This window comes from Balaenoptera musculus, chromosome 2 (genome assembly GCF_009873245.2).
Source record: "Balaenoptera musculus isolate JJ_BM4_2016_0621 chromosome 2, mBalMus1.pri.v3, whole genome shotgun sequence".
NCBI lineage: Eukaryota > Metazoa > Chordata > Mammalia > Artiodactyla > Balaenopteridae > Balaenoptera > Balaenoptera musculus.
Genome location: NC_045786.1, coordinates 146,981,794 through 147,005,831, shown reverse-complemented (window position 1 = coordinate 147,005,831; position 24,038 = coordinate 146,981,794). Strand labels below are relative to the sequence as shown.

General features: G+C 36.0%; 1 protein-coding gene across 11 annotated transcripts in view; it reads left to right on the top strand.

Moving 5' to 3' along the window:
- NUMB (NUMB endocytic adaptor protein) overlaps positions 1 to 24,038 on the top strand; it is a 182,044-nt gene that overhangs the window by 118,572 nt on the left and 39,434 nt on the right. Inside the window, exon 2 of one of the 11 annotated variants that reach the window (XM_036841386.1) lies at positions 17,229 to 17,856. The exons of the other annotated variants lie outside the window; for them this stretch is intronic. The gene's annotated coding sequence lies outside the window, so the exon portion shown is untranslated. The remainder of the gene's footprint in view (positions 1 to 17,228; positions 17,857 to 24,038) is intronic. 11 annotated transcript variants of the gene reach the window in all.

Here is a 24,038-nt window from a genome sequence, read left to right as displayed (position 1 = left end):
TATTTAAGGTCATGGAAGAAATAAACGTACATGCTATACTGCTTAGTGAAAAGAAGCAATTAATAGTAGTATAAGCATGCTATGACGTGTATTAAGTATGAGGACAAAAAATAGAAAGAACTACAACAAAATGTTAATATGTTGAAGAAAAAAATTTAGTTTAATATAAAGTGTTAGCATTTTTCTCTATTTTTTGTATATTCTTATGTGTGAATATTCTTATTGTGATTTTCTGCTCCTTTTTACTGCCTCAGTACTATGATTGAAACATGGACTAAAGTCTTAGAAAAACAATCAATATGACAGGAAAAGTGCTTTTGAGAATCTGTAGGTTAAAGTAATACATGATTTTTAAAATACACAAATTATCCACAGTCTGTCAACGATGAAACATTTTCCTAATCACTTAGCTTTGTCTACGCAACACATTTGCTGAAACTTCTTTTATAGGAATAATAAACTTAATATTTAATTTTAAATGCTTAGTATGATATTAAAATACAAACAAAACCAAACAAAACACCTCTCTTACATAAAAACTAACACTCTTCTCTATTATCCCACACCCAGCCAAACAGTAGGTTCATTTTTTTTTTTTTTAAATAAATTTATTTATTTATTTTTGGCTGTGTTGGGTCTGTTGCTGCACGTGGGCTTTTCTCTAGTTGCTGCGAACAGGGGCTACTCTTGGTTGCAGTGAGCGGGCTTCTCATTGTGGTGGCTTCTCTTGTTGTGGAGCACAGGCTCTAGGCACACAGGATTCAGTAGTTGCAGCACACAGGCTCAGTAGTTGTGGCTCGTGGGCTCTAGAGTGCAGGCTCAGTAATTGTGGCGCATGGGCTTAGTTGCTCCGTGGCATGTGGGATCTTCCCAGACCAAGGCTTGAACCTGTGTCCCCTGCATTGGCAGGCGGATTCTTAACCACTGCACCACCAAGGAAGCCCAGTAGGTTCATTTTGATTATACAGATTGAGTATTAAGTATATCGAAGTTGGTACTGTTACACATTGTTGATTGCTTGGAGGATACTTTTCAGCCTTACAGGAGCATAATTTGGAAATACCAGTTAAAATTTTAAATGCACTTTTCATTTGACTAGCAATTTTACATTTAAGAATTACGTTAAATACATTCATAGATATACACTGGCATGAGTGATCATTCTAGCAGTTTGTTTATAATAGTAAAAATCTGGAAACAAGTTAAATGCCATCATTCTGGGATTGGGTAAAGAAATTATGACATCAATTATGGGGAATTCTTTGACACTTAAAAAAAGAATAAGGTAGATCTGTATTCACATACTTGGTAAATTATTTTGAACACCTGCTATGTGCCAGACAGACGCTAAGTGGTAAGCAAATAAGATATAGTTCTTGCTCTTGTAGAGTTTATAGTTTCCTTGTGGGAGAGATAGACTTTAATTAGATATTTGTGTTAATAATATATGATTACAAACCGAGATATGTGCTTTTTAAAACTTTTTTTCTCTCTTTTAAAAAATTTTTATTGAAATATAGTTGATATACAATGTTGTATTAATTTCAGGTATAGAGCAAACTGATTAGTTATATATATATTCTTTTCTTTATATTCTCTTCCATTATAGGTTATTATAAGATATTGAATGTAGTTCCCTGTGCTATACAGTAGGTCCTTGTTGGTTGTCTATTTTATATATAGTAGTGTGTATATTTTAATCCCAAACTCCTAATTTATCCCTCCCCCACCCTTTTCCCCTTTGGTAACCCTATGTTTGTTTTCTATGTCTGTGAGTCTATTTCTGTTTTGTAAATAAGTTCATTTGTATCTTTTTTTTTTAAGATTCCACATATAAGTGATATCATATGATATTTGTCTTTATCTCTGTGGCTTACTTTACTTAGTGTGATAATCTCTAGGTCCATCCCTGTTGCTGCAAGTGGCATTATTTCATTCTTTTTTATGGCAGAGTAATATTCCATTGTATGTATTTACCACATCTTCTTTACCCATTCATCTGTCGATGGACACTTAGGTTGCTTCCATGTCTTGGCTATTGTAAATAGTGCTGCTGTGAACATTGGAGTGCATATATCTTTTTGGATTATAGTTTTCTCTGGATATTTGCCCAGGAGTGGGATTGCTGGATCATGTGGTAGATCTGTTTTTAGTTTTTTAAGGAACCTCCATACTGTTCTCCATAGTAGCTGCACCAGTTTACATTCCCACCAACAGTGTAGGATGGTTTCTTTTCCTCCACAGCCTCTCCAGCATTTATTATTTGTAGACTTTTTGATGGTGGCCCTTCTAACTGGTGTGAGGTGGTACCTCATGGTAGTTTTGATTTGCATTTCTCTAATAATTAACGATGTCAAGCATCTTTTCATGTGCTTTTTGGCCATCTGTATGTCTTCTTTGGAGAAATGTCTGCTTAGGTCATCTAAGTAGACATTTTTGATTGGGTTGTTCGTTTTTTTTGATATTAAACTGTATGAGCTGTTTGCATATTTGGGAGATTAATCCCTTGTCAGTTGCATCATTTGCAAATGTTCTTTCCCATTCTGTAGGTTGTCTTTTTTTTTTTTTTTTTGTGGCTGTGTCGGGTGTTAGTTGTGGGATCTTCGTTGTGGCACACGGGGTCTTTCCTTGCAGTGCGTGGCATCTTCGCTGCAGCGCGTGGGCTTCTCTCTAGTTGTGGCATGCAGGTTTTCTCTTTCTCTAGTTGAGGTACACAGGTTCAGTAGTTGTGGCACGCAAGGGCTTAGTTGCCCCGCAGCATGTGGGACCTTAGTTCCCTGACCAAGGATCAAACCTGCGTCCCCTGCATTGCAGGATGGATTCTTTACCTTTGGACCACCAGGGAAGTCCCTGTAGGTTGTCTTTTTGTTTTGTTTATGGTCTGTTTTTCTGTGCAAAAGCTTTTAAGTTTAATTAGATCACGTTTGTTTGAGGTAAGTGCTTTTTAAAAGGGAATCTGGTTCTGTAAGAACGTGTAACAAAAAACTTGACTTAGACTACAGGATAAGGGAAGACTTCCCTGAGAAAGTAAAGTTTGACCTGATATCTAAAGACTGAGTAGGAATGAATTAGGTACAAAGATAGGCAGAACATTTCAAAATTATGGAAAGTGTATATACATAGGCCCTGGTGGTGGGAGGAAAGAATATCAAGGAGCTAAAGGAAAGCTGTAGTATAGGAAGTTAGATGAACCTGGAAAGAAGTAAGGCAGAGCTTTGTAGACCATGTTAAGGATTTTAGACTTTTAGAGTAATGGGAAGCCATTAAATGGTGTGTTGTTCATTATTTGTTTATTTTATTATGATAAAATATACATAACAAAAAAATTTAATAACATTCATATTGTTGTGCAGTCATCAGCACTATCTATCTCCAGAACTTTTTCATCTTCCCAAACTGGGACTCTAGCTGCAGTTGTTTGGAGGTCACCCATAGTGGTTACAAGGAATCTGGTGAAAGATTACTAATCCAGAGGGGAGATAATGGTAGGCTGGACTAGGGTGGTGGCTGTGGAGATGAAAAGAAATGAAGTAAATTGAAAGATAATTGAGATAAAGGCAACAGGAATTGGAGACAGATTGGATCTAGGAAATGAAAAAGGGTCATATTAAGGATGATACCTAGTATCTTGTCCCAAACTGATAGTGATGATCATTGATATAGGAAACATGAAAGAATATTCTCTGCATGTGCTTATACAGAATGATTTTAGTGTATTATTAAGTGATAAAGACAAGGTACAGAGCAGTTTATATAGAATGATTCTGTTTATGGTTAAAAAGAAAAAATCATGTATATGCTTATATATATGTAAGAAATATCTGTAAGAAGATGACATAGGTAATTCTGAACTCTGAATGGTAATGAAGGATTGGGGATCTTTTACTTTTCAATATATATCCTTTGGAACTAGTGACATTTTTTATCATGAGCATGTATCATATTTGTAATAAGCATATATATATATGTATATATATATATATATATATTTTAAAACCTCATTCACAGGATTCTGAGAGACTCGTATACAGTGTTGAAATAAGTGTAGTAAAGTTAATTGAAGATTTGTATCTTATGCAGGTAGGGCAGCTTATTTAGGGTGTTTTTGTTTGGTCTTTTCCAAATGGTCTTTTGAAATCCTTTCTACAAGATATTCATCCTCTCTGCTGTGTTGTGCTCCCCTTACCTGCCTTCCTTCCCAACCCACCCTATCCCCCACCATCCCATACTCTTACATACAGGTGACCCAGGATAGAATAGGAGAATCAAAACCTGAAATTCTTTTCCCATAGCCTAGAAATAGATGCATTTCCTCAGTCAGATATAACTGGGCAAATGATATCTATCTGGGCTTGCCTTAGAAACCACTGAATTCTGAGCTAGTAATGGATTGGTATAAATAAATTTCCCATGGAGGCAACTAGTAAGGTGGTGGGCATGCTTACTGAGGGAGAACATGTTTGGGGGTAGAGAAGATGAGTTCCTTTTGAGGTGCATATGAGACATGCACATGCAGATCCCCACTGACCACAAAAGCTCCATGAGCTTTGATTTTGAGGTTACAAATAAACTTTAGTGAGTAGGTGAGTTTGCAAATATGGAATCCTCGAATAACAAGGGTTGGCTATATATAAATTAACATTAGAGTCATGAGTAAGTAAGATTGCCTAGGGGAAGTGAGAAGAGAAGAAGACCTGGGACAAACATAGAAAGGACAGGCAGTGTAATAGGTATCTTCAAAGGAGAATAAGAATGAGTAGCCAGAGAGATAGAAAGGAAACCAGGAGAATGTGGTCTCAGAAACCAAAGTTTCAAGGAAGAGGAAAGTGGTCAAGTGCTATAAAGAAATCAAGTAAGAAATGAAACTTCATTAGATTAAATATTTGGAAGTGTTGGTGACTTACAGTGGAGTCATGAGGATGGAATCTAGGTTGAGTGGATGGATGCAAAATAAGGAGACAACAAATCTAGAGATTACTAATCCAAGAAGTTTGTCAGACAAGGTTATGTGATGGGGGGAGGGGTGGAAGGGGGCAGTATTGCAAGAGGTAGAAGGAAACTTTGGTGGTAATGGCTGTCTATTACATTGATTGTGATGATGGTTTCTCAGGTATATACATGATTCAAAAACTCAGCAGATTGTGTACTTTAAATATGTATAGTTTATTGTATGTCAGTTATACCTCAGTAAGGCAGCTAAATTTTGATTTTAATGAAGGAGTCTGTCTTCAAAGGAGACCAGAAAGACAGAGTAACAAAGGGAGTGTGAGGTTGAAAACATGTGTGTGTGTGTTGGGGGTGGAGGGGTATTTTGTTTTGTTTTTAAAAACAGTTTTATTAGATAATTTACGTAAAATGAAGTTTACTCATTTAAAGGGTGTAAATCACCATGGTTTAATTTTGTGTTGAATTTTGTTTTTAAAATGGGAGAGACTTGAGCATAAATAAAGGTCTTCACAAAGAAGCATGTAGAGAGTGGATTAGTTTTATACTGGAGGAAGGATGCTGCTTCTATTTTAACAATAGCAAAGGTGAAAAACAGGGTAAATGCACTTAAATTTATGGTGTTGGTGGCATGAGATTGATGGAGTTCTATTCTAAAGATGTATTTTCTCAAGGAAATAGGAAGTGAAGACATCTGTAGAAGAGAGAGGGGAGAAGTTGTGGAATTAGATTGGCACAGCTACTCTAGAGAATAGGCGATACAGAATTTGCAATTACTAGAAATAGAAATGCAATTACTAGACACTAATCAAGTGAAGCTACAGCTGGTTTGGGCTCTGCCATGTATGTTTAAATAAACTGGTGCCTGTAGAAGTGTAATAATTTAGTATTAGAGTAGTGATTAGTTAGAGTTAAGTAGGTTTCAAAGCTTGTCTTGCAATTCTGTCTGCTAGTATAAGAGATACTATTAATAAACAGAATCCAGCAACCAAATTAAAGAATAATTTATGTCCTCATTATTATCAAAAGATAAAGATCGAGGGAACAAATACCTTTTATATCAGAATGGGGCAGCTCTTTACAACCATACACACAGAGACTTCCCACTACTTTACATTGGCTAAGATTGACTCAAATCAAATCCATAGTTGCAAGCAAAGTCAAGAAAGCAATTATTTGGTTTTTTCAGCCTGTACCGTGGAGGCAAGCCCTTCTGGCAGGGAAACCATCTGAAAGAATGGCTGTCATGTAGGCAACTAACAATGTCAGCCACAGTCACTATATCATATATAATCTTCTTAAACATCTGTCCTCTCTTTTTTTGTTCTTTTTCCTACTGCCACTGCTTTAATCAAGTCCTCATCTTTGTTTTCTCCCTCAGACCATTACAAGAACTCTTGACTGTTTTTCTTGCTTTTGATCTTGTTTCCCTTCCAAACTATTGTCTTAGTGCATAATAGTGATCTTTCTAAATTGCACATATGGTTACGTCACTTACCTGCTTCCTGTCCTTCAGTGGCTCTGTAATAACATTTTGGAGAGGCATCTAGACTTCTGTAAAAGCATATACTTTTAAGCCAAACTACCTGAGTTGAGTTTGATGTATGCCAGTTATTATTAACTATGTGATCTCTCTTAAAAGTTACTTAACCTCTGTTGAATGGATGAAGAAAATGTGGTATATACATACAATGGAATATTACTCAGCCATAAAAAAGAATGAAATAATGCCATATGCAGCAACATGGATGGACCTAGAGATTATCATACTCTATGAAATAAGCCAGTGAGAGAAAGACAAATAACATATGATATTGCTTACATGTGGAAACTTAAAAAAAAAAAAGATACAAATGAACTTATATACAAAACAGAAATAGAAGCACAGACATAAAAAATAAATTTAGCACCAGCTTCTGGCAGCCACAGATCTATTTTTCTCTTCTGTATTTTTGCTTTTACCAGAAAGTCATATAAATGGAATCATATGATATTTTGCCTTTTGAATATGGCTTCTTTCACTTAACATGATGTACATGCGATTCATCTATGTTGTTGTGTTTAGCATTTAATTGAAGAGTAGTATTTCATTGTATGGTGTACCACATTTTACTTATTAGTTCTCTAGTTAGAGGAAATTTGGGTTTGGCCAGCTTGGGGGGATTGCAAATAAAGCCTATAAACATGACTGTGTAAGTTTTCATACAAATATAAGTTTCCATTTTAATAAGGTAAATACAAAGGAGCAGAATTGCTGGACCATATGGTAAATCTATGCTTAACTTTGTAAAATACTGCCAAATTATTTTCCAAAATGTCTCTACCATTTTGCATTCCCACCAACAAAGTATAAGTGTTACAGTGATTCTACATCATTACCAGAACATGGAATTGTCAGGTTTTAAAAGTTCTAATTATTTTGTCTATTCTAAACATATTTGGTTGTATCTCATTGTGGTTTTAATTTGTTTTTCTATAATGACTAGTAGTGTTGAGCATCTTTTCATGTAACTATTTTGCCATTCATACTTTTTTTTGGTAAAATTTCTATTCGTATCTGATGCCAATTTGAAAAATTAGATTATTTGTTTTCAGATTTTTGAGTTTTGAGAGCTGTTTATGTATTCTATATATATATGTACTTTATTAAATATATGATTTGCAAATTAAAAAAATAAATAAATTTAGGGTACCAAAGGGGAAAGGGGGAGATAAATTAGGAGTTTGGGATTAACATATATACACTACTGTGTATTAAATAGATAGCCAATTAACATATATACACCACTATGTATAAAATAGATAACCAACAAGGACCTACTGTATAGCACAGGGAACTGCACTCAGTATTTTGTAATAACCTATAAGGGAAAAGAATCTGAAAAAGAATATATAACGGAATCAGTTTGCTGTACATCTGAAACTAATACAACAGTTTAAATCAACTATACTTCAATAAAAAAATAAAATTAAAAAAGAAATTACTTAACTTCTCTGTGCCTCAGGTTTTTTATCTGTAAAATAAGAACTAGTACTAGAATTAGTATAGTGTTATGAAAATTAAATGAGTAGATACAGTATATGAAAAATACAACACTGTCTGGCACATAGTGAGTGCACAATAAATGTTTGCTGCTGCTGCTACTCTGATTGTTGTTATTGGTTAGATGACAACTGAATACTTGAGTTTTTAATCTGCATTTCTTATTTTTTTGGTGTTTTCCTTAATTGATTTTTTTAACACTGGAAGTTAAATGTCTTCTCTTGAAAAGGAGCTGGAAGTTTTTGATAGATGTTTGGTGCCTGAGGACTTATGCACTGGTTATACCAACCTCTCCCAGCTTTAAAAATTCTGTTTATCCCAAGAGATGAGATATTTTCTGCTGCTTATAATTTTATTGCTTGTGTGTGACAATCTTCTGCATACGTAATGTTTTGTTTCAAAGCTGCCTCACACTGTAAAACTTACTGTTCAGCCACGTGTGATACCAATGAAATAAATCGACTGAAGTGACAATTGGTTGAACAGATACATTGTATTCACATCTAAGTTTGGTAGCACACTGGCAATGACAAATACATCATAATTTGCTCTTCTTTCTGAAACATTAAAAATTTGGAAAAATCGGTCTTTGGATCAGAGCAATGAGATATTTCAGATAAGTTTTTAACATAAATTGTGAAATGTTTACTGGCTTATTCGTCCCAACCATTTCAGTTACTCATGATTTGCTGTATACTTTACAAAGAAGTTTCAACTCTATTCAGTAACTCTTTTAAAAAAAAATTTACTGAAATATAGTTGATATACAATGTTGTGTTAGTTTCAGGTGTACAGCAAAGTGATTCAGTTATACATTCTTTGTTTACATTCTCTTCCATTATAGGTTATTACAAGATATTGAGTATACTTCCCTTGCTATACAGTAGGTCCTTGTTGGTTATCTGTTTTACATAAACTAGTATGTATATTTTATTTTATTTATTTTGTAAACCTGTTTTTTTAAAAAATTTATTTATATTATTTATATTATTTATTTATTTTTGGCTGTGTTGGGTCTTCGTTGCTGCGCGTGGGCTTTTTCTAGTTGTGGCAAGTGGGGGCTACTCTTTGTTGGGGTGTGTGGGCTTCTCATTGCAGTGGCTTCTCTTGTTGCAGAGCATGGGCCCCAGGCACACAGGCTTCAGTAGTTGTGGTTCTTGGGCTCTAGAGCGCAGGCTCAATAGTTGTGGCTCACGGGCTTAGTTGCTCCACGGCATGTGGGATCCTCCCAGACCAGGGCTCAAACCCATGTCCCCTGCATTGGCAGGCGGATTCTTAACCACTGCGCCACCAGGGAAGCCCAGTATGTATATTTTAATCCCACTACTAATTTATCCCCCCCCACCCCTTTCCCCTTTGGTAACCCTAAATTTGTTTTCTATGTCTGTGAGTCTATTTCTGTTTTGTAAATAAGTTCATTTTTATCTTTTTTTTTTTTAGATTGCACATATAAGTGAAATCATGATATTTGTCTTTCTATGGCTTACTTCACTAAGTGTGATAATCTCTATGTCCATCCATGTTGCTGCAAATGGCATATTTCATTCTTTTTTTATGGCTGAGTAATATTCCATTGTATGTATATATCACATTTTCTTTGCCCATTCATCTGTCGATGGACACTTAGGTTGCTTCCATGTCTTGGCTATTGTAAATAGTGCTGTTACGAACATTGGGGTACATGTATCTTTTTGGATTATAGTTTTCTCTGGATATATGCCCAGGAGTGGGATTGCTGGATCATATGGTAGCTCTATTTTTAGTTTTTTAAGGAACCTCCATACTGTTCTCCATAGTGGCTGCACCAGTTTACATTCCCACCAACAATGTAGGATGGTTTCTTTTCCTCCACAGCCTCTCCAGCATTTATTATTTGTAGACTTTTTGACGGTGGCCCCTCTAACCAGTGTGAGGTGGTACCTCAGTAGTTTTGGTTTGCATTTCTCTAATAATTAACATTGTGGAGCATCTTTTCATGTGCCTTTTGGCCATCTGTATGTCTTCTCTGGAGAAATGGCTATTTAGTCTGTTCAGTAACTCTTAAGAATTTATTTTCTTTGTGGAGTAAAATGCAGTAAGATTACATGATATTGTTAGGGAATAGTTGATGATATCTGATTATTTGAAGTTAGGATTTGAACTTTGTCAGTCTAGATTTAGAGGGTTGTGTTCTTAAGCACTATGTTATAATTTTATAACACAGTGTGTGAATTAAAAATTACTTTATTAAAACAGTGTTGAATATAATTAAACTTTAAAAAAATTCATGATATATGCTTTTCATTCATATGATATATGCTTGTGGCTAAAAAACAACAGTGCCTTCCCTACCCCTAATCCCACTCTCCAGTGACACTTTTAACCATTTTTATTTCTGCTTCCCATTGGTAATATTTTAACTTCTTTAGATAATATGATTTTACTGTCTGTTCTTCATTTACCAATGCTTATCATTGGTTCTCCACTATAAAGAAGAGAAAGGATGATTTAACCCACACATCCTGCCCTTCCATCTTCTCTTTGCCCCTTCTCCACCCAGACTTCAGGGATTAGATTATTTTTAGTTTTTTCTCTTGGTTTCCTATACTCATAAAATTTTTGTTCTATTAATTTTAGATGGTATGTCTTCATTCCCTACCATGTAATATAAAAATACTAAAACCCTTTGTTCTCTTACCTTCAAACTGATATCAACTATGCTTTTCTTTTTAACATTATATAGGTCAATAATAGTTGCATTCTACACCATAAATTGTCTCCCTTTCTTTGTCTTGAGTTTATTGTAAAAGTTTTCATTATTATGACTCTTATTATTGTTTAATGTAGCACTAACTAATGTATACATTTCCTTCTCTGTCCAGTAATTCATTGATGTAGTCAAAAGATATTCACTGAGTGCCTGCTCTGTTGTAGGCATCTAGGCACTGGGAACACAAGGGAACAAAACAGACAAAATCCTTGCACAGTGCATACATTCTAGTGGGTGTTAACAATGAACAAATAAATGTACCTGGAATACAAAAAGGGAATTAGGTGTTAAGGGAGTATGTGGAGGGTGAGATTTAAAATAGGATGCTTAGGGAATCCCTCACAGAAAAAGTGATTTTTTAGGAAAGACCCAAAAAAAGTAAGAAAGCAACATTCAGGTGTCTGAGGAAGCAGATTGTAGACAGCGGGGCAGCAAGTGCAAAGGCTCTGGGGTAGGAGAAAGCCTGTTGTGTTGGATGCACAGCAAGGAGGCCAGTGTGTTTAGAGCAGATGGCACAAGTAGAGGTGAGATCAGGTAAGTAGCAGGGTCTCCTGATTATGCATGTAGTTTAGTGCTTTTCAGTACTATCAGACCTATCACCTGTTAATTTACTAGTTATATAACCTTTTCTAAAGCACGTAACTTTTTTGACACCTAGTGTCTCATTTGGAAGGTGAAGTTTTTTGATCTCTTTAAGTTTTTTTAAGCTTTAAATTTACGTGATTAGATTTAGTACATATGCTTAGTTTAGTTTTTTTTTTGGCCACACTGCGCAACTTGTGGGATCTTAGTTCCCCGATGAGGGATTGAACCCTGGCCCTTGGCAGTGAAAGTGCGGAGTCCTAACCACTGGTCCACCAGGGAATATACTTAGTTTAGATCACTTGTTCAAATGTAATTGTATTATTCCAAATTTATACTTAAAGAATAGTCCATTTTAATTTAACTACTCCTTTTTGATTAAAGACCCTTAACAAGTTTTGATGTCATGTTCTGCACATCTGCATCCTGTATTTGCTAAATAACATAGGCTATGTGTATGTGATAATGTGCCTTATAGCTTCTTATAAATTAATGATTCTGTCACTTTTTGTTAATGCTGGGAACTGCTGACTGTACAGTCTCTCACATCAGAGCTCTGCAATTTCTTCTCATGGATAACAGTAGCAAAGCAGGGGGGAAATCTACTTTGTAAATAATTTTTTTCAAGAAAAGGAAAAATGACTTAATTCATCCAAGAATGAAATTCCACATACTAGTTTTTCTAAACTACTTTTTGTGAATAAAAGTCCCTGACTAAGAGGGAATTTGGAAATGGTAACAGACAAAAGAAGTCCCAGAGTCAAATATTTTAGCCATTAAAGCATAAATCAGCTGCAGTTCTTCAGTGAGATAGTGTCTCAGAGAAGAAAAGAGACCTCTTTAATAATGTTTTATCAATTGGCATGTTTTTCTCATAGTCTAATAAGACACAAGGCTGATTTCCATCTCCACAGTTCTAAAATAGATTATGCGACTGAGTTAGTCCATATGTGAGATACTTTTGTTTTCTTCTTTCCACCAAGTCTTCCCTCCTTTTTTTTTTTTTTTCCTGGCATAAATACCCATATGTGACCAGTTGAGATGATCAAGATGATAGAATAAAATCCCTTGGAAACCTCTATTCATTTCTCAGCACCTAAAGGTAACTCAAAGATCATAAAACCCTACTTTCTCATTTTATTATTAATATAAAATAGAAACAGAGGTTAAATAACTTGGAAGTAGTATTAGAAATGAACCTTAATAAAAAACAAGAAATAGGGAATCCCCTGGTGGTTCAGTGGTTAGGACACCACATGTTCACTGCCAAGGGCCCAGGTTCAGTCCCTGGTCAGGGATCCCACAGGCTGTGTGGTGCAGGCAAAAACACCCCCCCCCACACACACACAGATAGGTAATACTAGAGATAAGAAAGTGTGAAGGGACTTCCCTGGTAGTCCAGTGGTTAAGATGCCATGCTTCCACTGCAAGGGGCGCGGGTTTGATCCCACACACCACGTGGCACAGCAAAAAAAAAAAAAAAGGAAAAAAAGAAAAGAAAGAAAATGGAGAGACTCAGTTACAGACTAAATATGTGAATACTGTATAGTTTGATAAATTTGAAAATTTAGATTAAGAATATTCTAGGAAAATATGCATTATTAAAATTAGCTAAAGGGGCTTCCCTGGTGGCACAGTGGTTGAGAATCTGCCTGCCAATGCAGGGGACATGGGTTCGAGCCCTGGCCTGGGAAGATCCCACATGCCGTGGAGCGACTAGGCCCGTGAGCCACAATTGCTGAGCCTGCGTGTCTGGAGCCTGTGCTCCGCAACAAGAGAGGCCGCGATAGTGAGAGGCCCGTGCACCGCGATGAAGAGCGGCCCCCACTTGCCGCAACTAGAGAAAGCCCTCACACAGAAACGAAGACCCAACACAGACATAAATAAATAAATAAATAAATAAATAAATAAATTTTTTTAAAGAATTAGCTAAAGTACAAGCATAAAAGTTGAATAGACCCCTAACCATGAAGGAAATAAAGAAAGTTATTAAAACTCCAAAGCTATCCCCAAAAGACTTAGTATAGATGGTTTTTACAGGTCACTTTTCTTTCACAACCTTGAAGCATAACTCTTATGCTATTTAACTGTACCAGAGCTGACAGGGGGAAAAAAATAGAGAGAAAGAAAGGGAAGAAAAAGAGGACAGTTTCCAATTTTTTTTAAGGCATTAACAAAATCCTGATACAACTACCTAACAAAGATAGCACAAACACAAAAAATCATAGACCAACTCCACTTAAGAATATAGATGAAAAACTAGGCAGAAAAGTAGAACAAATGCGAACTAAAAGTAGGGTTTAACTCAAGAATCCACAAATGATTCAGTATTAGGAAATTTGATATAGTTCATCACATTGATGGGCCTAAGAGGAAAAGGACTTCATCATTGCAATGGAAGCGACATTGAAGGACTCACACTTTTTGATTTCAAAACTTAGTACAAAGCTTAAGTAATCAAACCATTGTAGTAATGGCATAAGGACAGATGTATAGAACAATAGAATAGAATTGAGAGTACAAAAATAAACCTAAACATCTGTGGCCAACTGATTTCTGACAAGAGTACCAAGACCATTCAATGGGGAAAGAATAGTCTTTTCAGCAAATGGTGATGGGACAACTGGATTTCCACGTGGCAAAAAATGAAGCTGGACTCCTACCTCACACCATATACAAAAATTAATTCAAAATGGATCAACAACCTAACTATAAGAGTAAAACCATAAAACTCTTAGATGAGAACATGGGGTAAATCTTCATGACCTTCATATACATGACACCAAAAGCATGAGTAAAAAAGGAAAAAATATATGAACTGGACTTCATTAAAATTACAAACTTTTGTGCATTTGACGTTATCAAGAAAGTGAAAAGAGAACTACAGACTGGGAGAAAACATTTGGAAATCATATGTCTGATAAGAGTCTAGTATCCAGAATATATAAAAGAACCTGATTTAAAAAGGGACAAAGGACTTGAATAGAAATTTCTCCAAAGAAGATACACAAATGGCCAACAAGCACATGAAAAGATAGTCAGCATCATTAGTCATTAAGGAAATACATATCAAAACCACAATGAAGTACCACGTCATACCCACTTGGATGCCTATACTTAAAAAAACAAAAAGGAAATCAAGTGTTGATGAGCATGTGGAGAAACCAGAACCCTCTTACATTGCTGATGGGAATGCAAAATGGTTCAGCTTCTGTGAAAAGCAGTTTAGTGGGTCCTCAAAAAGCTAAACATAGAATTACCTTATGACTCAGCAATTCTACTGCTAGATATACACCCAAAAGAGTCAAAAACAGATACTCAAATAAATACATGTACACTCATGTCTATAGCACCACTATTCATGATAGCTGAAAGGTGGAAACACCCCAAATGTCCTTTAGTGGAAGAATGGAAAAACAAACTATGGAAATACATATACATCAGCTATAAAAAGCAATAAAGTACTCATACATACTACAATGTGGTGACCCCATACTACAATGTGGTGACCTCAAAAACAGTATGCTAAGTGAAATATATCAGACATGAAAGGTCACATATTGTATGATTCCATTTATATGAAATATCCAGAATATGTAAATCCATAAAGACAGAATGCAGGTTACTGATTGTTAGGGGCTGTGTGGAGGGGCATTGGGAAGCAAATGCTTAATAGGTACAGGTTCTTCTTTTGGTGTAAAGAAAATGTTTTGACTATAAAGCTACTATAGGGCTTCCCTGGTGGTGCAGCGGTTGAGAATCTGCCTGCCAGTGCAGGGGACACGGGTTCGAGCCCTGGTCTGGGAAGATCCCACATGCCGCGGAGCAACTAGGCCCGTGAGCCACAACTACTGAGCCTGCGCGTCTGGAGCCTGTGCTCTGCAACAAGAGAGGCCACGATAGTGAGAGGCCTGCGCACCGCGATGAAGAGTGGCCCCCGCTTGCCGCAACTGGAGAAAGCCCTCACGCAGAGGCAAAGACCCAACACAGCCAAAAATAAATGAATAAATAAATAAAATTTTTTTAAAAAGCTACTATAAAGTATGGTACTGGCACAAAAACAGAAATACAGATCAATGGTACAGAATAGAAAGCCCAGAGATAAACCCATGCACCTGTGGTCACCTAAGCTATGACAAAGGATGCAAGAATATACAATGGAGACAAAGCAGCCTCTTCAATAAATGGTGCTGGGAAAACTGGACAACTACATGTAAAAGAATGAAATTAGAACACTACCTAACACCATACACAAAAATAAACTCAAAATGGATTAAAGACCTAAATGTAAGACCAGACACTATAAAACTCTTAGAGGAAAATATAGGAAAAACACTCTGACATAAATCACAGCAAGATCTTTTATGACCCACTTCCTAGAGTAATGAAAATAAAAACAAAAATAAGCAAATGGGACCTAATTAAACTTAAAAGCTTTTGCATACAAGACGAAAAGACAACCCTCAGAATGGGAGAAAGTATTTGCAAATGAAGCAACAAAGTATTAATCTCCAAAATATACAAACAGCTCATGCAGCTCAATATCAAAAGAACAAATAACCCAATCAAAAAATGGGCGGAACACCTAAATAGACATTTCAGCAAAGAAGACATACAGATGGCCAAGAGGCATATGAAAAGTTGCTCAGCATCACTAATTATTAGAGAAATGCAAATCAAAACTACCATGAGGTATCAGTGGTCAGAATGGGCATCATCAGAAAATCTACAAACAATAATTGCTGGAGAGGGTGTGGAGAAAAGGGAACCCTCTTGCACTGTTGGTGGGAATGTAAATTGATACAGCCACTGTGGAGAACAGTATGGAGGTTCCTTAAAAAACTAAAAATAGAACTACCATACGACCCAGCAGTCCCACTACTGGGCATATACCCTAAGAAAACCATAATTCAAAAAGACACATGCACCCCAATATTCATTGCAGCACTGTTTACAATAGCCAGGACATGGAAATGACCTAAATGTCCATCGACAGATGAATGGATAAAGAAGATGTGGTCCATATATATAATGGAATATTACTCAGCCATAACAAGAAATGAAATTGGGTCATTTGTAGAGATGTGGATGGACCTAGAGCCTGTCATACAGGGTGAAGTAAGTCAGAAGGAGAAAAACAAATATCGTATGTTAACACATATATGTGGAATCTAGAAAAATGGTACAGATGAACCTATTTTCAGGGCAGGAATAGAAAGGCAGACATAGAGAATGGACATGTGGACACAGTGGGGCAAGGGGCGGTGGGATGAATTGAGAGATTAGGTTTGACATATATACACTACCATGTGTAAATAGACAGCTAGTGGGAACCTGCTGTATAGCACAGGGAGCTCAGCTCGGTGCTCTGTGATGGCCTAGTTGGGTGGGATGTGGAGGGAGGGAGGTCCAAGAGGGAGGGGATGTGTGTATGCATATGGCTGATTCACTTCGCTCTGCAGCAGAAACTAACACAACATTGTAAAGCAATTATAGTCTAATAATAAATAAATTAAAAGAAAATGTTTTGGAACTAGATAAAGGTGGAGATTGTACAACATTGTGAGTATACTAAATGCCACTGAATTATTCACTTTAAAATGATTATTTTATGTTATGTGGATTATATCAGTAAAATAGAAACATTTAAAAATATTATTTTTCAATCCTGATAAATCTTATCAAAATCAGAATAGCATAATACTTTCTTTCAATGACTGAAAAAACTATCCTAGAGTCATGCATGATGGTGAAACACGTACAATGAATTCAGGAGGGAAGGTCAGGTTGTTCTTAAACATCATATTATTCGACAGTGATTGAGACATGGTAGTAAGTACCTTTGGATAAGAAAATAAAAGTTGTAAATGTGGGAAATCCAGATATTTTCTGTATTTTCTTTTTCTGCAGATGATGTCTATCTGAAAAACCCAAGAGAATCAACCCAAAAACTGTGTTGAAAATGATAGGAAATTCTAGTATTTTGGCTGCTTTTAAGATAGACTGAAATCAGTGGATAGAAAAACCAGTTAGTTTAGTTGGGAAATATTATAGGTCTTGGATCCTGGCAGAATGTGGATTAAGCTAACACAGTAATACTCCCAATACAAATATCTAGAAATGCTGACTGTATTCTCAAACAAACTTTTCTCTTAAACCATAGCTGAGCTTTCAATAAAGACACCTCCAGTTACCAGAAATTAAGAGGGAATTTGAGAGCAAGGCAGAAATCACACTAGCAGCCTAAGAGGGAAACGATTTGTGAGCTAGAGCCTTTGGTTTTAACATCCATTCTGAAGGTCCTGGACTCATAAAAAGCAGAGAATTAGAACTGAGAACCCAGCATGGAACAGAACCTTCAGTGGGCTTTACAAGCAGTGAAATAGAGAACAAGAAGAAAAAGCAAAAAAAAAAAAAAAAAACCAACAAAAACAAAAAAGGAAGCATCCCTCTACCCAGACCTTGGGTGAGAAAAGGAATCTCCCAGGAAAAATTGAAACCATGGATTTGGACTTGATGTGGCTAAAATCTGCATGATGTAGAATCTTCAAATTAATATACAGTAGGTCTTAGGCTACTAAACATCTGTGGTACCTTTTAGAAGCAAATGTAAAACCAACTCCACAATCTAGAATGCATGAAATTTCCCTACAAAAATTGAGCTTCACTAGAGATGAAACTAACAGTTTTTTATAAGTTTTAAATCATATGTGGAAATGATCAGCAGATACAGTAAAGGATATACAATAAAGATCAACAAGAGGATTAGCACTCTAAGAACTTGAAATAATAGGCTATAGAGGAGACTATAAAATGTGTATATATAAAATTATTAGAAACATAAAAAAATTCAAACCATAGGAAAAAAAATAAAACAGTGAAAAAAGGAATGGGCAGATTTGACAAAGAATCAAATCTCACCTTCTAAAAATGAAAAATACTGTTACTGAAATTGAACTTAGTAAATAGATTAAATAGTGAATTAGAGCTGGCTGAAAAAGGCAATTGGTAAACTGGAAAATAAATTCGATGAAGTTACCTAGAATGCAGCACAAGGTGATAAAGAGAAAATATGAAAAAGAGGTTAAGAAACGTGGATGAACAAATTTAAAAGTCCAGTGACACTAGCAGACCTAATGGAAGCTCCAGGAGGAGAGAAGAGGATGAATTCATTCAGAGCAGTATTTGAATCCTCAGATTGAAGAAGCAAATGGGATAAATAAAAATTAGTCTAATACATCTACATTCAGGTGATTTTTGACAAGGGTGCAAAGTTCATTCAATGGAGAAAAAATTGTCTTGTCACCCAGTGGTTCTGGGACATCTGGATTTCCATATGAAAAAGAGTGAAGTTGGATTTCTGCGTCAGACTATGTAAAAAATTAACTCAGTGAATCAATGACCTAAATATAAGAGTAAAAACCATAAAACTCTTAGAAGAAAACACAGGGGTAAATCTTCATGACTTTGGACCTGGCAGTGGAGTCCTTAGCATGAGCAACAAAAGAAAAGAGAAATAAATTTTTTTTGTTGTTTGTTTATTTTTGGTTGCTTTGGGTCTTTGTTGCTGTGCGTGGGCTTTCTCTAGATGCGGCAAGCGAGGCTACTCTTCATTGTGGTGCACAGGCTTCTCATTGCAGTGGCTTCTCTTGTTGTGAAGCACAAACTCTAGGGTGCACAGGCTTCAGTAGTTGTGGTGCACAGGCTTCAGTAGTTGTGGCTCGTGGGCTCTAGAGCGCAGGCTCAGTAGTTGTGGCACGTGGGCTTAGTTGCTCTGCGGCATGTGGGACCTTCCCGGACCAGGGCTCGAACCTGTGTCCCCTGCATTGGCAGGTGGATTCTTAACCACTGCACCACCAGGGAAGCCCAAGATAGATAAACTGAACTTCATCAAAATTGAAAAATTTTATGCATCAAAGGACGTTTTCTTTTGAAGAAAGAAAGTGAAAAGGCAACCCAAAGAATAGCAGAAAATATTTGGAGATCATATATCTAAAGACTAAAACCCAATTTTTAAAATGGGCAAAGGATGTGACTAGGCACTTCTCCAAAGAAGATATACAAATGGCCAATTAGCATATGAAAAGATAGGTGCTCAATATTATTAGTCATTAGGTGCATGCAAATCAAAATCACGAGATATGCTTCACATGTATTAGGTTGGTATAATTTTTTTAAAAGGAAAATAAAGTGCTGATGAGCATATGGAAAAATTGAAACTCTCATACATTTTGATGGGAATGTAAAATGGTGCAACACTATGGAAAGCTGTTTGGCAGTTCCTCACAAAGCTAAACATATAATTACCCAGTAATTCTACTCCTAGGCATATACCCAAAGAATTGAAAGCAAGGATTCAAACAGATACTTATATGTCAGCATTCATTGCAGGATTATTCATAATAACCAAAAGGTGGAAACAACCCAGGTGTCTTGTCAATAGGTGAATGGATGAACAAAATGTGGTATATACATACAATGGAATATTATTCCACCATTAAAAGGAATGAAGTTTTGATATGTGCTACAACATGGATGAACCTTGAAAACGTTATGCTAAGTGAAATAAGCTATACATGAAAGGACAAATATTGTGATTCCACTTATATGACATATCTAAAATAGGCAATTTCATAGAGACAGGAAGTTGATTAGAGATTACCAGGAGCTGAAGGAAGGGAGAACTTGGGAGTCATTGCTTAATGTTTTCAGCGTTTGTGTTTGGAGTGATGAAAAAGTTCAGGAAAATAGGTAGTGGTAATGGTTGTACAACATCGTGAATATAATAAATACCACTGAACTATACACTTAATAGTTTAAATCGCAAATTTTATGTTATATGTATTTCACCACAATTTAAAAAAATTAATTGGTGACTCAGTGGTGTATGTTGAGTGAATTGTATGGTACGTGAATTATATCTCAATCTAAAAAAAAAAAGTCTGTTTCCTAGACACGTGAATGAAACTGTAGATATCAAAGACTAAGAAAATCTTAAAAGCAACCAGAGAGGGAAAGACAAATTATATACAAATAAAAATATAATGAGTTTACACACCTATCAAGAATGGTCAAAATCCAGAACACTGACAACATCAAATGCTGGTTAAAACGTGGAGCAACAGGAACTGTAATTCATTGCTGGTGGGAATGCAAATGGGACAGCCACTTTAGAAGACTTTAGAAGTTTTCTCATAAAACTAAATGTACGGTTACCATATGACCCAGCAATCACACTCAAACCAAATGAGTTGAAAACTTATGTCCACACAAAAACCTGCACACAGATGTTTATAGCCACTTTATTCATAATTGCCAAAACTTGGAAGCAACAAAGATGTCTGTCAGCAGGTGAATGGATAAATAAACTGTGATATGTCCAGACAATGGAACATATGAAAAGACATGGGGAACCTTAAATGCATATTACTAGTGAAAGAAGCCAGCCTGGAAAGGCTGCATACTGTATGATTCCAACTCTGTGACAGTTCTGGAGAAGGCCAAACTATGGAGACAGTAAAAAGATCAGTGCTTGCCAGAGTTTAGGGGAGAAGAAGAGATGAATAGGAGGAACATAGAGGATTTTTAGGACAGTGAAACTATTCTGTATGATACTACAGTGGTGGATACATGTCATTATACATTTGTCAAAATCCATAGAATTTACAGGACCAAAAGTAAAACCTAATATAGACTGTGGATAAACTATAGGTTTGTTGATTGTAACGAATGTACCACTCTGGTGTGGAATGTGATAGTGGGGGAAGCTGGGGGGGCAGTTCAGAGGGTATATGGGAACTCTGTACTTTTCTGCTCAGTTTTTCTGTGAACCTAAAACTACTCTAAAAAATAAAGTCTATTAAAAGAATATATATTCACAAATATATACATAAATAATGGGTGTAAAACCAGTTCACAGTAGCAACAAAAATTATTAAATACTTATTCTAGAAAATGTGTATTTGAAGGCTACCTTAAAACTTCAGAGACATAAAAGACTTGAATAAATAGTATTAGATGGAATGGGTCAATATTATGTCAGTTTTTCGCAAATTAACCAGTGAATTTAAGGTAATCTTAATTAAAATCCCAAAGGTTTTATTGTCAGCAACTGAACAAAATTACTCCAAAGTTGATCCCAAAGAATAAACATGGGAAATAACCAGGAAAATTCTGTGGATAAAAATTAGTGAAAGTGATTGTGCCAAAGCAGTTGTTTAAAATAATGATCACAAATAGCATCTTGTGCCAAAATAGAAAGAAATATTGGTAGAGCAAAATAGGAAATTCAGGATAATATAATTTTTAAAAATACATATTTGGCATTGAGTCAGTGATCAAGGATAGAGAATAAATTTAAAAACAAAATAACAGATTTTTAAAAATTGATAGTATACATGGCAAGGTACCCAGAGTGAAATGTCAGAATTTCTTAAAATGTTAGAACAGCAATGCTGAGAGCTCAGTTGCTGAGATTTTACTCTTTCCCAGTACTTGACTTTCTTTACTTATTGGACCAAGAAATTAAGAATATATTATTAGGCTTTGAAGAAAGCCAAGTATCAACATAACATGAAGGAATATTTTCTAGAGCCGAATTCAATCAAAGAATTATTTAAATGGCCATTCATCACTGTCTCCAAGCTGAAAAATACAACTTTGCAGGATTTGAGTGTAATATATAGTATATCACTGTAGCATCTGACTGAATGATGAAAAGCAGTCTTCAGTGACAAAGTGCTCTATTATTTCTGTGTGTGAGCTCAATCTCAACATCTAGAACTAGTTCACAGAGCCACCAAACACTTGACATTTCTGACAGCCTACAATTTTGAATTAAAATTTTTCTAATCTAGACAAGAAAAAGGAACAGAAGGTATCCAAATTGGGAGGGAAGAGGTAAAATTGTCATTATATGCAGATAACATGATACTTTATATACAAAACCCTAAAGACTCCACACAGAAACTATTAGAACTGATAAATGAGTTCAGCAAGGTAGCAGAATGCAAGATTAACATACAGAAATCTGTTCCATTTCTTTACACTAACAATGAAATATCAGAAAGTGAAAGTTAAAAAAAAATCCCGTTTAAAATTGCATCAAAAAAGATAAAATACCTGGGAATAAACCTGACTAAGGAGATGAAAAATTTATAGCTGAGAACTATAAAACATTGATGAAGGAAATTGAAGACAATTCAAAGAAATGGAAAGATATCCCATGCTCTTGGATTGAAAGAATTAATATTGTTAAAATGGCCATACTACCCAAAGCAATCTACAGATTTAATGTGATCCCTATCAAATTACCCATGACTTTTTCACAGAACTGGAACACATACTCCTAAAATTTATATGGAACCACAAAAGACCCAGAATTGCCAAAGCAATCCTGAGGAAAAAGAACGAAGCTGGAGGCACAACCCCACCCCCCAACTTCAGACAATGCTACAAAGCTACAGTAATCAAAATAATGTGGTATTGGCATGAAATCAGACATATGGATCAGTGGAACAGAATAGAGAGCCCAGAAATAAACACACACACCTATGGTCAATTAATCTTCAACAAAGGAGGCAAGAATACACATTGGAGAAAAGATAGTCTCTTCAGCAAGTGGTGTTGGGAAAGCTGGACAGCTGCGTGTAAGTCAATGAAGTTAGAACACTCCCTCACGCCATACGCAAAAATAAACTCAAAATGGCTTAAAGACTTAAATACAAGACATGACACCATAAAACTCCTAGAAGAGAACATAGGCAAAACATCCTCTGACATAAATCGTAGCAATATTCTCTTAGCTCAGTCTCCCAAGGCAAAAGAAATAAAAGCAAAAGTAAACAAATGGGACTTAAACTTAGAAGCTTTTGCACAGCAAAGGAAACCATAGACAAAACGAAAAGACAGCCTACGGGCTGGGAGAAAATATTTGCAAACGATGTGATCAACAAGGGCTTAATTTCCAAAATATACAAACAGTTCATACACCTCAATATCAAAAAACAAACAACCCAATCAAAAGATGAGCAGAAGACCTAAATAGACACTACTCCAAAGAAGACATACAGATGGCCAACAGGCACATGAAAAGATGCTCAACATTGCTGATTATTAGAGAAATGCAGATAAAAACTACCATGAGGTATCACCTCACACCAGTCAGAATGGCCATCATCAAAAAGTCTACAAATAATAAATGCTGGCGAGGGTGTGGAGAAAAGGGAACCCTCCTACACTGTTGGTGGGAATGTAAATTGGTACAGCCACTATGGAGAACAGTATGGAGGTTCCTTAAAAAACTAAAAATACAGTTACCATATGATCTAGCAATCCCACTCCTGGGCATATATTGGGAGAAAAACTGTAATTCAAAAAGATACATGCAGGGACTTCCCTGGTGGTCCAGTGGTTAACCACTCCATGCTTCCACTGCAGGGACACAAGTCCCATCCCTGGTTGGGAAACTAAGATCCCACATGCTGCATGGCGTGGCCAAAAAAAAAAACCCCAAAAAGATACATGCACCCCAGTGTTCATAGCAGCACTATTTACAATAGCCAAGACATGGAAGCAACCTAAGTGTCCATCGACAGATGAATGGATAATGGTGATGTGATATATACATACAATGGAATATTACTCAGCCATAAGAAAGAATGAAATAATGCCATTTGCAGCAACATGGATGGACCCAGAGATTTTCATACCAAGTGAAGA